This window comes from Brassica rapa, unplaced genomic scaffold (assembly GCF_000309985.2).
Source record: "Brassica rapa cultivar Chiifu-401-42 unplaced genomic scaffold, CAAS_Brap_v3.01 Scaffold0492, whole genome shotgun sequence".
NCBI classification, from domain to species: domain Eukaryota; kingdom Viridiplantae; phylum Streptophyta; class Magnoliopsida; order Brassicales; family Brassicaceae; genus Brassica; species Brassica rapa.
The window spans coordinates 1-14,276 of record NW_022610433.1 but is presented as its reverse complement, the minus strand read 5'-3'; the positions used below and the strand labels follow the sequence as shown (position 1 = coordinate 14,276).

The window sequence follows — 14,276 nt, the reverse complement described above, 5'->3', positions numbered from 1 at the left end:
GATGTATCTCAACGGCTCACCAGATCAAGGAGTATGGATGGGTTGCAATGGGAGCACTGAAGTGGTTGGATACTGTGATGCGGATTGGGCTGGTGATAGTGTTGAGATGAAGACCAAGAAGTGAAGAGATGGAGCTTTGGGGTTAATAGAGTGTTGAGGCTGAGACAGTAACTTTAGAGTTTTACCATGGTAACTTTTATTTTACCACAGTAACTTTGGAGTGGTAAGATAAAAGCATGGGAAGTTACCTTGAACCTATTTGGAGAAGGGATCACATCCAAAGGGGAGCAAGGAGTGGTGTGGATAAGGTTTGGTCATAGCTGGAAAGGTGAAGCCACTTTACAGCCTGTCCAAGCATGTGAAGCATCTCAGCCTATTATCTGTATTGACCTCACATGCTTATAGGTCTGAGTTGAATTCATTGAACCTAGACATGAGTGTAATCTCTTTATCTCTTGTAAACATTCAGATGAATTAATTAATAGAGTTTTGAGTCTCTCTCTCTCTCTAGAATCTCTCTATTCTCTCTAAACTTTACTCTAATCTTCTCTGATTATTATTAAACACACTCTAAAACACAAAAGTGTATATGGTATCAGAGCCAGGTTGCTCAAAAGGGGGTGAGTGTGTGATTTCTTTTTCGCAAATCTGGGTTCTTTCTTGAGTGTTCTTAGTGTTCTTGGTGTTCTTGAGTGTTCTTGGTGAGTCTGGGTTATGTTCTTCAGTCACTAGGCTCGTTTGGATTTTTCTGATGGAAACAAACAACCTAGGCATGGAGATGAAGCATAGTTCTAGTACTCCATTGAAGCTTGAAGAGGAAACTGGTGGAAGTTGGTCAAGATGGGCGAAGGCAGTGTTGAGGAGCTGTGTGTTGTGGAGTAGTCATAAAAAGGGGAAGCCTTTGAGAAGGATGGCTACAGAAGCAGGTCAGGCGTGGAGTCTGAGGTATGAAGATAGAGTTGTTCAAGAAAACCATACAAGATGTGGGATTGAAGCAGCTCATGGGAGCATTACTTTATATATCAAAATCAAGCTTCTTACATCGTGATTCATCCTGGTTTGATTAGAATGACAAAGAAGCTGTCATATTCCCAAACAGGAAAACTGGGATCACCTGATTTGAAAGTGGGATAGCTTCTTCATCCTAACTCCTATGAGATTTCTTCAACTTCCTAGTGATTCTCCATTACTTTATGTATCAAAATCAAGCTTCTTACATCCCGATTCATTCTGGTTTGATTAGAATGACAAAGAAGCTGTCATATTCCCAAACAGGAAAAGTGGGATCACCTGATTTGAAAGTGGGATAGTCTCTTCATCCTAACTCCTATGAGATTTATTCAACTTCCTAGTGATTCACCATTACTTTATGTATCAAAATCAAGCTTCTTACATCACGATTCATCCTGGTTTGATTCGAATGACAAAGAAGCTGTCATATTTCCAAACAGGAAAACTGGGATCAACTGATTTGAAAGTGGGATAGCTTCTTCATCCTAACTCCTATGAGATTTCTTCAACTTCCTAGTGATTCTCCATTACTTTATGTATCAAAATCAAGCTTCTTACATCGCGATTCATCCTGGTTTGATTAGAATGACAAAGAAGCTGTCATATTCCCAAACAGGAAAATTGGGATCACCTGATTTGAAAGTGGGACAGCTTCTTCATCCTAACTCCTATGAGATTTCTTCAACTTCCTAGTGATTCTCCATTACTTTATATATCAAAATCAAGCTTCTTACATCGCGATTCATCCTGGTTTGATTAGAATGACAAAGAAGCTGTCATATTCCCAAACAGGAAAAGTGGGATCACCTGATTTGAAAGTGGGATAGCTTCTTCATCCTAACTCCTATGAGATTTATTCAACTTCCTAGTGATTCTCCATTACTTTATGTATCAAAATCAAGCTTCTTACATCGCGATTCATCCTGGTTTGATTAGAATGACAAAGAAGCTGTCATATTCCCAAACAGGAAAATTGGGATCACCTGATTTGAAAGTGGGACAGCTTTTTCATCCTAACTCCTATTAGATTTATTCAACTTCCTAGTGATTCTCCATTACTTTATGTATCAAAATCAAGCTTCTTACATCACGATTCATCCTGGTCCGATTAGAATGACAAAGAAGCTGTCATATTCCAAACCGGAAAACTGGGATCACCTGATTTGAAAGTGGGATAGCTTCTTCATCCTAACTCCTATGAGATTTCTTCAACTTCCTAGTGATTCTCCATTACTTTATGTATCAAAATCAAGCTTCTTACATCGCGATTCATTCTGGTTTGAATAGAATGACAAAGAAGCTGTCATATTCCCAAACAGGAAAACTGGGATCACCTGATTTGAAAGTGGGATAGCTTCTTCATCCTAACTCCTATGAGATTTCTTCAACTTCCTAGTGATTCTCCATTACTTTATGTATCAAAATCAAGCTTCTTACATCGCGATTCATCCTGGTTTGATTAGAATGACAAAGAAGCTGTCATATTCCCAAACAGGAAAACTGGGATCACCTGATTTGAAAGTGGGATAGCTTCTTCATCCTAACTCCTATGAGATTTATTCAACTTCCTAGTGATTCTCCATTACTTTATGTATCAAAATCAAGCTTCTTACATCGCGATTCATCCTGGTTTGATTAGAATGACAAGGAAGCTGTCATATTCCCAAACAGGAAAACTGGGATCACCTGATTTGAAAGTGGGATAGCTTCTTCATCCTAACTCCTATGAGATTTATTCAACTTCCTAGTGATTCTCCATTACTTTATGTATCAAAATCAAGCTTCTTACATCGCGATTCATCCTGGTTTGATTAGAATGACAAAGAAGCTGTCATATTCCCAAACAGGAAAACTGGGATCACCTGATTTGAAAGTGGGATAGCTTCTTCATCCTAACTCCTATGAGATTTCTTCAACTTCCTAGTGATTCTCCATTACTTTATGTATCAAAATCAAGCTTCTTACATCGCGATTCATCCTGGTTTGATTAGAATGACAAAGAAGCTGTCATATTCCCAAACAGGAAAACTGGGATCACCTGATTTGAAAGTGGGATAGCTTCTTCATCCTAACTCCTATGAGATTTATTCAACTTCCTAGTGATTCTCCATTACTTTATGTATCAAAATCAAGCTTCTTACATCGCGATTCATCCTGGTTTGATTAGAATGACAAGAAGCTGTCATATTCCCAAACAGGAAAACTGGGATCACCTGATTTGAAAGTGGGATAGCTTCTTCATCCTAACTCCTATGAGATTTATTCAACTTCCTAGTGATTCTCCATTACTTTATATATCAAAATCAAGCTTCTTACATCGCGATTCATCCTGGTTTGATTAGAATGACAAAGAAGCTGTCATATTCCCAAACAGGAAAACTGGGATCACCTGATTTGAAAGTGGGATAGCTTCTTCATCCTAACTCCTATGAGATTTATTCAACTTCCTAGTGATTCTCCATTACTTTATGTATCAAAATCAAGCTTCTTACATCGCGATTCATCCTGGTTTGATTAGAATGACAAAGAAGCTGTCATATTCCCAAACAGGAAAACTGGGATCACCTGATTTGAAAGTGGGATAGCTTCTTCATCCTAACTCCTATGAGATTTATTCAACTTCCTAGTGATTCTCCATTACTTTATGTATCAAAATCAAGCTTCTTACATCGCGATTCATCCTGGTTTGATTAGAATGACAAAGAAGCTGTCATATTCCCAAACAGGAAAACTGGGATCACCTGATTTGAAAGTGGGATAGCTTCTTCATCCTAACTCCTATGAGATTTATTCAACTTCCTAGTGATTCTCCATTACTTTATGTATCAAAATCAAGCTTCTTACATCGCGATTCATCCTGGTTTGATTAGAATGACAAAGAAGCTGTCATATTCCCAAACAGGAAAACTGGGATCACCTGATTTGAAAGTGGGATAGCTTCTTCATCCTAACTCCTATGAGATTTATTCAACTTCCTAGTGATTCTCCATTACTTTATGTATCAAAATCAAGCTTCTTACATCGCGATTCATCCTGGTTTGATTAGAATGACAAAGAAGCTGTCATATTCCCAAACAGGAAAACTGGGATCACCTGATTTGAAAGTGGGATAGCTTCTTCATCCTAACTCCTATGAGATTTATTCAACTTCCTAGTGATTCTCCATTACTTTATGTATCAAAATCAAGCTTCTTACATCGCGATTCATCCTGGTTTGATTAGAATGACAAAGAAGCTGTCATATTCCCAAACAGGAAAACTGGGATCACCTGATTTGAAAGTGGGATAGCTTCTTCATCCTAACTCCTATGAGATTTATTCAACTTCCTAGTGATTCTCCATTACTTTATGTATCAAAATCAAGCTTCTTACATCGCGATTCATCCTGGTTTGATTAGAATGACAAAGAAGCTGTCATATTCCCAAACAGGAAAACTGGGATCACCTGATTTGAAAGTGGGATAGCTTCTTCATCCTAACTCCTATGAGATTTATTCAACTTCCTAGTGATTCTCCATTACTTTATGTATCAAAATCAAGCTTCTTACATCGCGATTCATCCTGGTTTGATTAGAATGACAAAGAAGCTGTCATATTCCCAAACAGGAAAACTGGGATCACCTGATTTGAAAGTGGGATAGCTTCTTCATCCTAACTCCTATGAGATTTATTCAACTTCCTAGTGATTCTCCATTACTTTATGTATCAAAATCAAGCTTCTTACATCGCGATTCATCCTGGTTTGATTAGAATGACAAAGAAGCTGTCATATTCCCAAACAGGAAAACTGGGATCACCTGATTTGAAAGTGGGATAGCTTCTTCATCCTAACTCCTATGAGATTTATTCAACTTCCTAGTGATTCTCCATTACTTTATGTATCAAAATCAAGCTTCTTACATCGCGATTCATCCTGGTTTGATTAGAATGACAAAGAAGCTGTCATATTCCCAAACAGGAAAACTGGGATCACCTGATTTGAAAGTGGGATAGCTTCTTCATCCTAACTCCTATGAGATTTATTCAACTTCCTAGTGATTCTCCATTACTTTATGTATCAAAATCAAGCTTCTTACATCGCGATTCATCCTGGTTTGATTAGAATGACAAAGAAGCTGTCATATTCCCAAACAGGAAAACTGGGATCACCTGATTTGAAAGTGGGATAGCTTCTTCATCCTAACTCCTATGAGATTTATTCAACTTCCTAGTGATTCTCCATTACTTTATGTATCAAAATCAAGCTTCTTACATCGCGATTCATCCTGGTTTGATTAGAATGACAAAGAAGCTGTCATATTCCCAAACAGGAAAACTGGGATCACCTGATTTGAAAGTGGGATAGCTTCTTCATCCTAACTCCTATGAGATTTATTCAACTTCCTAGTGATTCTCCATTACTTTATGTATCAAAATCAAGCTTCTTACATCGCGATTCATCCTGGTTTGATTAGAATGACAAAGAAGCTGTCATATTCCCAAACAGGAAAACTGGGATCACCTGATTTGAAAGTGGGATAGCTTCTTCATCCTAACTCCTATGAGATTTATTCAACTTCCTAGTGATTCTCCATTACTTTATGTATCAAAATCAAGCTTCTTACATCGCGATTCATCCTGGTTTGATTAGAATGACAAAGAAGCTGTCATATTCCCAAACAGGAAAACTGGGATCACCTGATTTGAAAGTGGGATAGCTTCTTCATCCTAACTCCTATGAGATTTATTCAACTTCCTAGTGATTCTCCATTACTTTATGTATCAAAATCAAGCTTCTTACATCGCGATTCATCCTGGTTTGATTAGAATGACAAAGAAGCTGTCATATTCCCAAACAGGAAAACTGGGATCACCTGATTTGAAAGTGGGATAGCTTCTTCATCCTAACTCCTATGAGATTTATTCAACTTCCTAGTGATTCTCCATTACTTTATGTATCAAAATCAAGCTTCTTACATCGCGATTCATCCTGGTTTGATTAGAATGACAAAGAAGCTGTCATATTCCCAAACAGGAAAACTGGGATCACCTGATTTGAAAGTGGGATAGCTTCTTCATCCTAACTCCTATGAGATTTATTCAACTTCCTAGTGATTCTCCATTACTTTATGTATCAAAATCAAGCTTCTTACATCGCGATTCATCCTGGTTTGATTAGAATGACAAAGAAGCTGTCATATTCCCAAACAGGAAAACTGGGATCACCTGATTTGAAAGTGGGATAGCTTCTTCATCCTAACTCCTATGAGATTTATTCAACTTCCTAGTGATTCTCCATTACTTTATGTATCAAAATCAAGCTTCTTACATCGCGATTCATCCTGGTTTGATTAGAATGACAAAGAAGCTGTCATATTCCCAAACAGGAAAACTGGGATCACCTGATTTGAAAGTGGGATAGCTTCTTCATCCTAACTCCTATGAGATTTATTCAACTTCCTAGTGATTCTCCATTACTTTATGTATCAAAATCAAGCTTCTTACATCGCGATTCATCCTGGTTTGATTAGAATGACAAAGAAGCTGTCATATTCCCAAACAGGAAAACTGGGATCACCTGATTTGAAAGTGGGATAGCTTCTTCATCCTAACTCCTATGAGATTTATTCAACTTCCTAGTGATTCTCCATTACTTTATGTATCAAAATCAAGCTTCTTACATCGCGATTCATCCTGGTTTGATTAGAATGACAAAGAAGCTGTCATATTCCCAAACAGGAAAACTGGGATCACCTGATTTGAAAGTGGGATAGCTTCTTCATCCTAACTCCTATGAGATTTATTCAACTTCCTAGTGATTCTCCATTACTTTATGTATCAAAATCAAGCTTCTTACATCGCGATTCATCCTGGTTTGATTAGAATGACAAAGAAGCTGTCATATTCCCAAACAGGAAAACTGGGATCACCTGATTTGAAAGTGGGATAGCTTCTTCATCCTAACTCCTATGAGATTTATTCAACTTCCTAGTGATTCTCCATTACTTTATGTATCAAAATCAAGCTTCTTACATCGCGATTCATCCTGGTTTGATTAGAATGACAAAGAAGCTGTCATATTCCCAAACAGGAAAACTGGGATCACCTGATTTGAAAGTGGGATAGCTTCTTCATCCTAACTCCTATGAGATTTATTCAACTTCCTAGTGATTCTCCATTACTTTATGTATCAAAATCAAGCTTCTTACATCGCGATTCATCCTGGTTTGATTAGAATGACAAAGAAGCTGTCATATTCCCAAACAGGAAAACTGGGATCACCTGATTTGAAAGTGGGATAGCTTCTTCATCCTAACTCCTATGAGATTTATTCAACTTCCTAGTGATTCTCCATTACTTTATGTATCAAAATCAAGCTTCTTACATCGCGATTCATCCTGGTTTGATTAGAATGACAAAGAAGCTGTCATATTCCCAAACAGGAAAACTGGGATCACCTGATTTGAAAGTGGGATAGCTTCTTCATCCTAACTCCTATGAGATTTATTCAACTTCCTAGTGATTCTCCATTACTTTATGTATCAAAATCAAGCTTCTTACATCGCGATTCATCCTGGTTTGATTAGAATGACAAAGAAGCTGTCATATTCCCAAACAGGAAAACTGGGATCACCTGATTTGAAAGTGGGATAGCTTCTTCATCCTAACTCCTATGAGATTTATTCAACTTCCTAGTGATTCTCCATTACTTTATGTATCAAAATCAAGCTTCTTACATCGCGATTCATCCTGGTTTGATTAGAATGACAAAGAAGCTGTCATATTCCCAAACAGGAAAACTGGGATCACCTGATTTGAAAGTGGGATAGCTTCTTCATCCTAACTCCTATGAGATTTATTCAACTTCCTAGTGATTCTCCATTACTTTATGTATCAAAATCAAGCTTCTTACATCGCGATTCATCCTGGTTTGATTAGAATGACAAAGAAGCTGTCATATTCCCAAACAGGAAAACTGGGATCACCTGATTTGAAAGTGGGATAGCTTCTTCATCCTAACTCCTATGAGATTTATTCAACTTCCTAGTGATTCTCCATTACTTTATGTATCAAAATCAAGCTTCTTACATCGCGATTCATCCTGGTTTGATTAGAATGACAAAGAAGCTGTCATATTCCCAAACAGGAAAACTGGGATCACCTGATTTGAAAGTGGGATAGCTTCTTCATCCTAACTCCTATGAGATTTATTCAACTTCCTAGTGATTCTCCATTACTTTATGTATCAAAATCAAGCTTCTTACATCGCGATTCATCCTGGTTTGATTAGAATGACAAAGAAGCTGTCATATTCCCAAACAGGAAAACTGGGATCACCTGATTTGAAAGTGGGATAGCTTCTTCATCCTAACTCCTATGAGATTTATTCAACTTCCTAGTGATTCTCCATTACTTTATGTATCAAAATCAAGCTTCTTACATCGCGATTCATCCTGGTTTGATTAGAATGACAAAGAAGCTGTCATATTCCCAAACAGGAAAACTGGGATCACCTGATTTGAAAGTGGGATAGCTTCTTCATCCTAACTCCTATGAGATTTATTCAACTTCCTAGTGATTCTCCATTACTTTATGTATCAAAATCAAGCTTCTTACATCGCGATTCATCCTGGTTTGATTAGAATGACAAAGAAGCTGTCATATTCCCAAACAGGAAAACTGGGATCACCTGATTTGAAAGTGGGATAGCTTCTTCATCCTAACTCCTATGAGATTTATTCAACTTCCTAGTGATTCTCCATTACTTTATGTATCAAAATCAAGCTTCTTACATCGCGATTCATCCTGGTTTGATTAGAATGACAAAGAAGCTGTCATATTCCCAAACAGGAAAACTGGGATCACCTGATTTGAAAGTGGGATAGCTTCTTCATCCTAACTCCTATGAGATTTATTCAACTTCCTAGTGATTCTCCATTACTTTATGTATCAAAATCAAGCTTCTTACATCGCGATTCATCCTGGTTTGATTAGAATGACAAAGAAGCTGTCATATTCCCAAACAGGAAAACTGGGATCACCTGATTTGAAAGTGGGATAGCTTCTTCATCCTAACTCCTATGAGATTTATTCAACTTCCTAGTGATTCTCCATTACTTTATGTATCAAAATCAAGCTTCTTACATCGCGATTCATCCTGGTTTGATTAGAATGACAAAGAAGCTGTCATATTCCCAAACAGGAAAACTGGGATCACCTGATTTGAAAGTGGGATAGCTTCTTCATCCTAACTCCTATGAGATTTATTCAACTTCCTAGTGATTCTCCATTACTTTATGTATCAAAATCAAGCTTCTTACATCGCGATTCATCCTGGTTTGATTAGAATGACAAAGAAGCTGTCATATTCCCAAACAGGAAAACTGGGATCACCTGATTTGAAAGTGGGATAGCTTCTTCATCCTAACTCCTATGAGATTTATTCAACTTCCTAGTGATTCTCCATTACTTTATGTATCAAAATCAAGCTTCTTACATCGCGATTCATCCTGGTTTGATTAGAATGACAAAGAAGCTGTCATATTCCCAAACAGGAAAACTGGGATCACCTGATTTGAAAGTGGGATAGCTTCTTCATCCTAACTCCTATGAGATTTATTCAACTTCCTAGTGATTCTCCATTACTTTATGTATCAAAATCAAGCTTCTTACATCGCGATTCATCCTGGTTTGATTAGAATGACAAAGAAGCTGTCATATTCCCAAACAGGAAAACTGGGATCACCTGATTTGAAAGTGGGATAGCTTCTTCATCCTAACTCCTATGAGATTTATTCAACTTCCTAGTGATTCTCCATTACTTTATGTATCAAAATCAAGCTTCTTACATCGCGATTCATCCTGGTTTGATTAGAATGACAAAGAAGCTGTCATATTCCCAAACAGGAAAACTGGGATCACCTGATTTGAAAGTGGGATAGCTTCTTCATCCTAACTCCTATGAGATTTATTCAACTTCCTAGTGATTCTCCATTACTTTATGTATCAAAATCAAGCTTCTTACATCGCGATTCATCCTGGTTTGATTAGAATGACAAAGAAGCTGTCATATTCCCAAACAGGAAAACTGGGATCACCTGATTTGAAAGTGGGATAGCTTCTTCATCCTAACTCCTATGAGATTTATTCAACTTCCTAGTGATTCTCCATTACTTTATGTATCAAAATCAAGCTTCTTACATCGCGATTCATCCTGGTTTGATTAGAATGACAAAGAAGCTGTCATATTCCCAAACAGGAAAACTGGGATCACCTGATTTGAAAGTGGGATAGCTTCTTCATCCTAACTCCTATGAGATTTATTCAACTTCCTAGTGATTCTCCATTACTTTATGTATCAAAATCAAGCTTCTTACATCGCGATTCATCCTGGTTTGATTAGAATGACAAAGAAGCTGTCATATTCCCAAACAGGAAAACTGGGATCACCTGATTTGAAAGTGGGATAGCTTCTTCATCCTAACTCCTATGAGATTTATTCAACTTCCTAGTGATTCTCCATTACTTTATGTATCAAAATCAAGCTTCTTACATCGCGATTCATCCTGGTTTGATTAGAATGACAAAGAAGCTGTCATATTCCCAAACAGGAAAACTGGGATCACCTGATTTGAAAGTGGGATAGCTTCTTCATCCTAACTCCTATGAGATTTATTCAACTTCCTAGTGATTCTCCATTACTTTATGTATCAAAATCAAGCTTCTTACATCGCGATTCATCCTGGTTTGATTAGAATGACAAAGAAGCTGTCATATTCCCAAACAGGAAAACTGGGATCACCTGATTTGAAAGTGGGATAGCTTCTTCATCCTAACTCCTATGAGATTTATTCAACTTCCTAGTGATTCTCCATTACTTTATGTATCAAAATCAAGCTTCTTACATCGCGATTCATCCTGGTTTGATTAGAATGACAAAGAAGCTGTCATATTCCCAAACAGGAAAACTGGGATCACCTGATTTGAAAGTGGGATAGCTTCTTCATCCTAACTCCTATGAGATTTATTCAACTTCCTAGTGATTCTCCATTACTTTATGTATCAAAATCAAGCTTCTTACATCGCGATTCATCCTGGTTTGATTAGAATGACAAAGAAGCTGTCATATTCCCAAACAGGAAAACTGGGATCACCTGATTTGAAAGTGGGATAGCTTCTTCATCCTAACTCCTATGAGATTTATTCAACTTCCTAGTGATTCTCCATTACTTTATGTATCAAAATCAAGCTTCTTACATCGCGATTCATCCTGGTTTGATTAGAATGACAAAGAAGCTGTCATATTCCCAAACAGGAAAACTGGGATCACCTGATTTGAAAGTGGGATAGCTTCTTCATCCTAACTCCTATGAGATTTATTCAACTTCCTAGTGATTCTCCATTACTTTATGTATCAAAATCAAGCTTCTTACATCGCGATTCATCCTGGTTTGATTAGAATGACAAAGAAGCTGTCATATTCCCAAACAGGAAAACTGGGATCACCTGATTTGAAAGTGGGATAGCTTCTTCATCCTAACTCCTATGAGATTTATTCAACTTCCTAGTGATTCTCCATTACTTTATGTATCAAAATCAAGCTTCTTACATCGCGATTCATCCTGGTTTGATTAGAATGACAAAGAAGCTGTCATATTCCCAAACAGGAAAACTGGGATCACCTGATTTGAAAGTGGGATAGCTTCTTCATCCTAACTCCTATGAGATTTATTCAACTTCCTAGTGATTCTCCATTACTTTATGTATCAAAATCAAGCTTCTTACATCGCGATTCATCCTGGTTTGATTAGAATGACAAAGAAGCTGTCATATTCCCAAACAGGAAAACTGGGATCACCTGATTTGAAAGTGGGATAGCTTCTTCATCCTAACTCCTATGAGATTTATTCAACTTCCTAGTGATTCTCCATTACTTTATGTATCAAAATCAAGCTTCTTACATCGCGATTCATCCTGGTTTGATTAGAATGACAAAGAAGCTGTCATATTCCCAAACAGGAAAACTGGGATCACCTGATTTGAAAGTGGGATAGCTTCTTCATCCTAACTCCTATGAGATTTATTCAACTTCCTAGTGATTCTCCATTACTTTATGTATCAAAATCAAGCTTCTTACATCGCGATTCATCCTGGTTTGATTAGAATGACAAAGAAGCTGTCATATTCCCAAACAGGAAAACTGGGATCACCTGATTTGAAAGTGGGATAGCTTCTTCATCCTAACTCCTATGAGATTTATTCAACTTCCTAGTGATTCTCCATTACTTTATGTATCAAAATCAAGCTTCTTACATCGCGATTCATCCTGGTTTGATTAGAATGACAAAGAAGCTGTCATATTCCCAAACAGGAAAACTGGGATCACCTGATTTGAAAGTGGGATAGCTTCTTCATCCTAACTCCTATGAGATTTATTCAACTTCCTAGTGATTCTCCATTACTTTATGTATCAAAATCAAGCTTCTTACATCGCGATTCATCCTGGTTTGATTAGAATGACAAAGAAGCTGTCATATTCCCAAACAGGAAAACTGGGATCACCTGATTTGAAAGTGGGATAGCTTCTTCATCCTAACTCCTATGAGATTTATTCAACTTCCTAGTGATTCTCCATTACTTTATGTATCAAAATCAAGCTTCTTACATCGCGATTCATCCTGGTTTGATTAGAATGACAAAGAAGCTGTCATATTCCCAAACAGGAAAACTGGGATCACCTGATTTGAAAGTGGGATAGCTTCTTCATCCTAACTCCTATGAGATTTATTCAACTTCCTAGTGATTCTCCATTACTTTATGTATCAAAATCAAGCTTCTTACATCGCGATTCATCCTGGTTTGATTAGAATGACAAAGAAGCTGTCATATTCCCAAACAGGAAAACTGGGATCACCTGATTTGAAAGTGGGATAGCTTCTTCATCCTAACTCCTATGAGATTTATTCAACTTCCTAGTGATTCTCCATTACTTTATGTATCAAAATCAAGCTTCTTACATCGCGATTCATCCTGGTTTGATTAGAATGACAAAGAAGCTGTCATATTCCCAAACAGGAAAACTGGGATCACCTGATTTGAAAGTGGGATAGCTTCTTCATCCTAACTCCTATGAGATTTATTCAACTTCCTAGTGATTCTCCATTACTTTATGTATCAAAATCAAGCTTCTTACATCGCGATTCATCCTGGTTTGATTAGAATGACAAAGAAGCTGTCATATTCCCAAACAGGAAAACTGGGATCACCTGATTTGAAAGTGGGATAGCTTCTTCATCCTAACTCCTATGAGATTTATTCAACTTCCTAGTGATTCTCCATTACTTTATGTATCAAAATCAAGCTTCTTACATCGCGATTCATCCTGGTTTGATTAGAATGACAAAGAAGCTGTCATATTCCCAAACAGGAAAACTGGGATCACCTGATTTGAAAGTGGGATAGCTTCTTCATCCTAACTCCTATGAGATTTATTCAACTTCCTAGTGATTCTCCATTACTTTATGTATCAAAATCAAGCTTCTTACATCGCGATTCATCCTGGTTTGATTAGAATGACAAAGAAGCTGTCATATTCCCAAACAGGAAAACTGGGATCACCTGATTTGAAAGTGGGATAGCTTCTTCATCCTAACTCCTATGAGATTTATTCAACTTCCTAGTGATTCTCCATTACTTTATGTATCAAAATCAAGCTTCTTACATCGCGATTCATCCTGGTTTGATTAGAATGACAAAGAAGCTGTCATATTCCCAAACAGGAAAACTGGGATCACCTGATTTGAAAGTGGGATAGCTTCTTCATCCTAACTCCTATGAGATTTATTCAACTTCCTAGTGATTCTCCATTACTTTATGTATCAAAATCAAGCTTCTTACATCGCGATTCATCCTGGTTGATTAGAATTGAAAGAAGCTGTCTATTTCCCAAACAGGAAAAACTGGGATCACCTGATTTGAAAGTGGGATAGCTTCTTCATCCTAACTCCTATGAGATTTCTTAACTTCCTAGTGATTTCCCTACTTTTATGTATCAAAATCAAGCTTCTTACATCCCGATTCATCCTGGTTTGATTAGAATGACAAAGAAGCTGTCATATTCCCAAACAGGAAACTGGGATCACTGATTTGAAAGTGGGATAGCTTCTCATCCTAACTCCTATGAGATTTTTCAACTTCCTAGTGATTCTCCATTACTTTATGTATCAAAATCAAGCTTCTTACATCGCGATTCATTCTGTTTTGATTAGAATGACAAAGAAAGCTGT

The 14,276-nt window shown here is 37.3% G+C and overlaps 1 long non-coding RNA gene across 1 annotated transcript; it reads right to left on the bottom strand.

Annotated features, from left to right (window-relative positions):
- Nucleotides 1-496: 496 nt before the first annotated feature.
- Nucleotides 497-5,331, bottom strand: LOC117130479. The gene is made up of 2 exons (XR_004453863.1): nt 5,237-5,331; nt 497-1,114 (listed from the first exon to the last, which is right to left on the bottom strand). It is a non-coding gene; the product is annotated as an uncharacterized LOC117130479 (long non-coding RNA).
- Between the last annotated feature and the right edge of the window lie 8,945 nt (nt 5,332-14,276).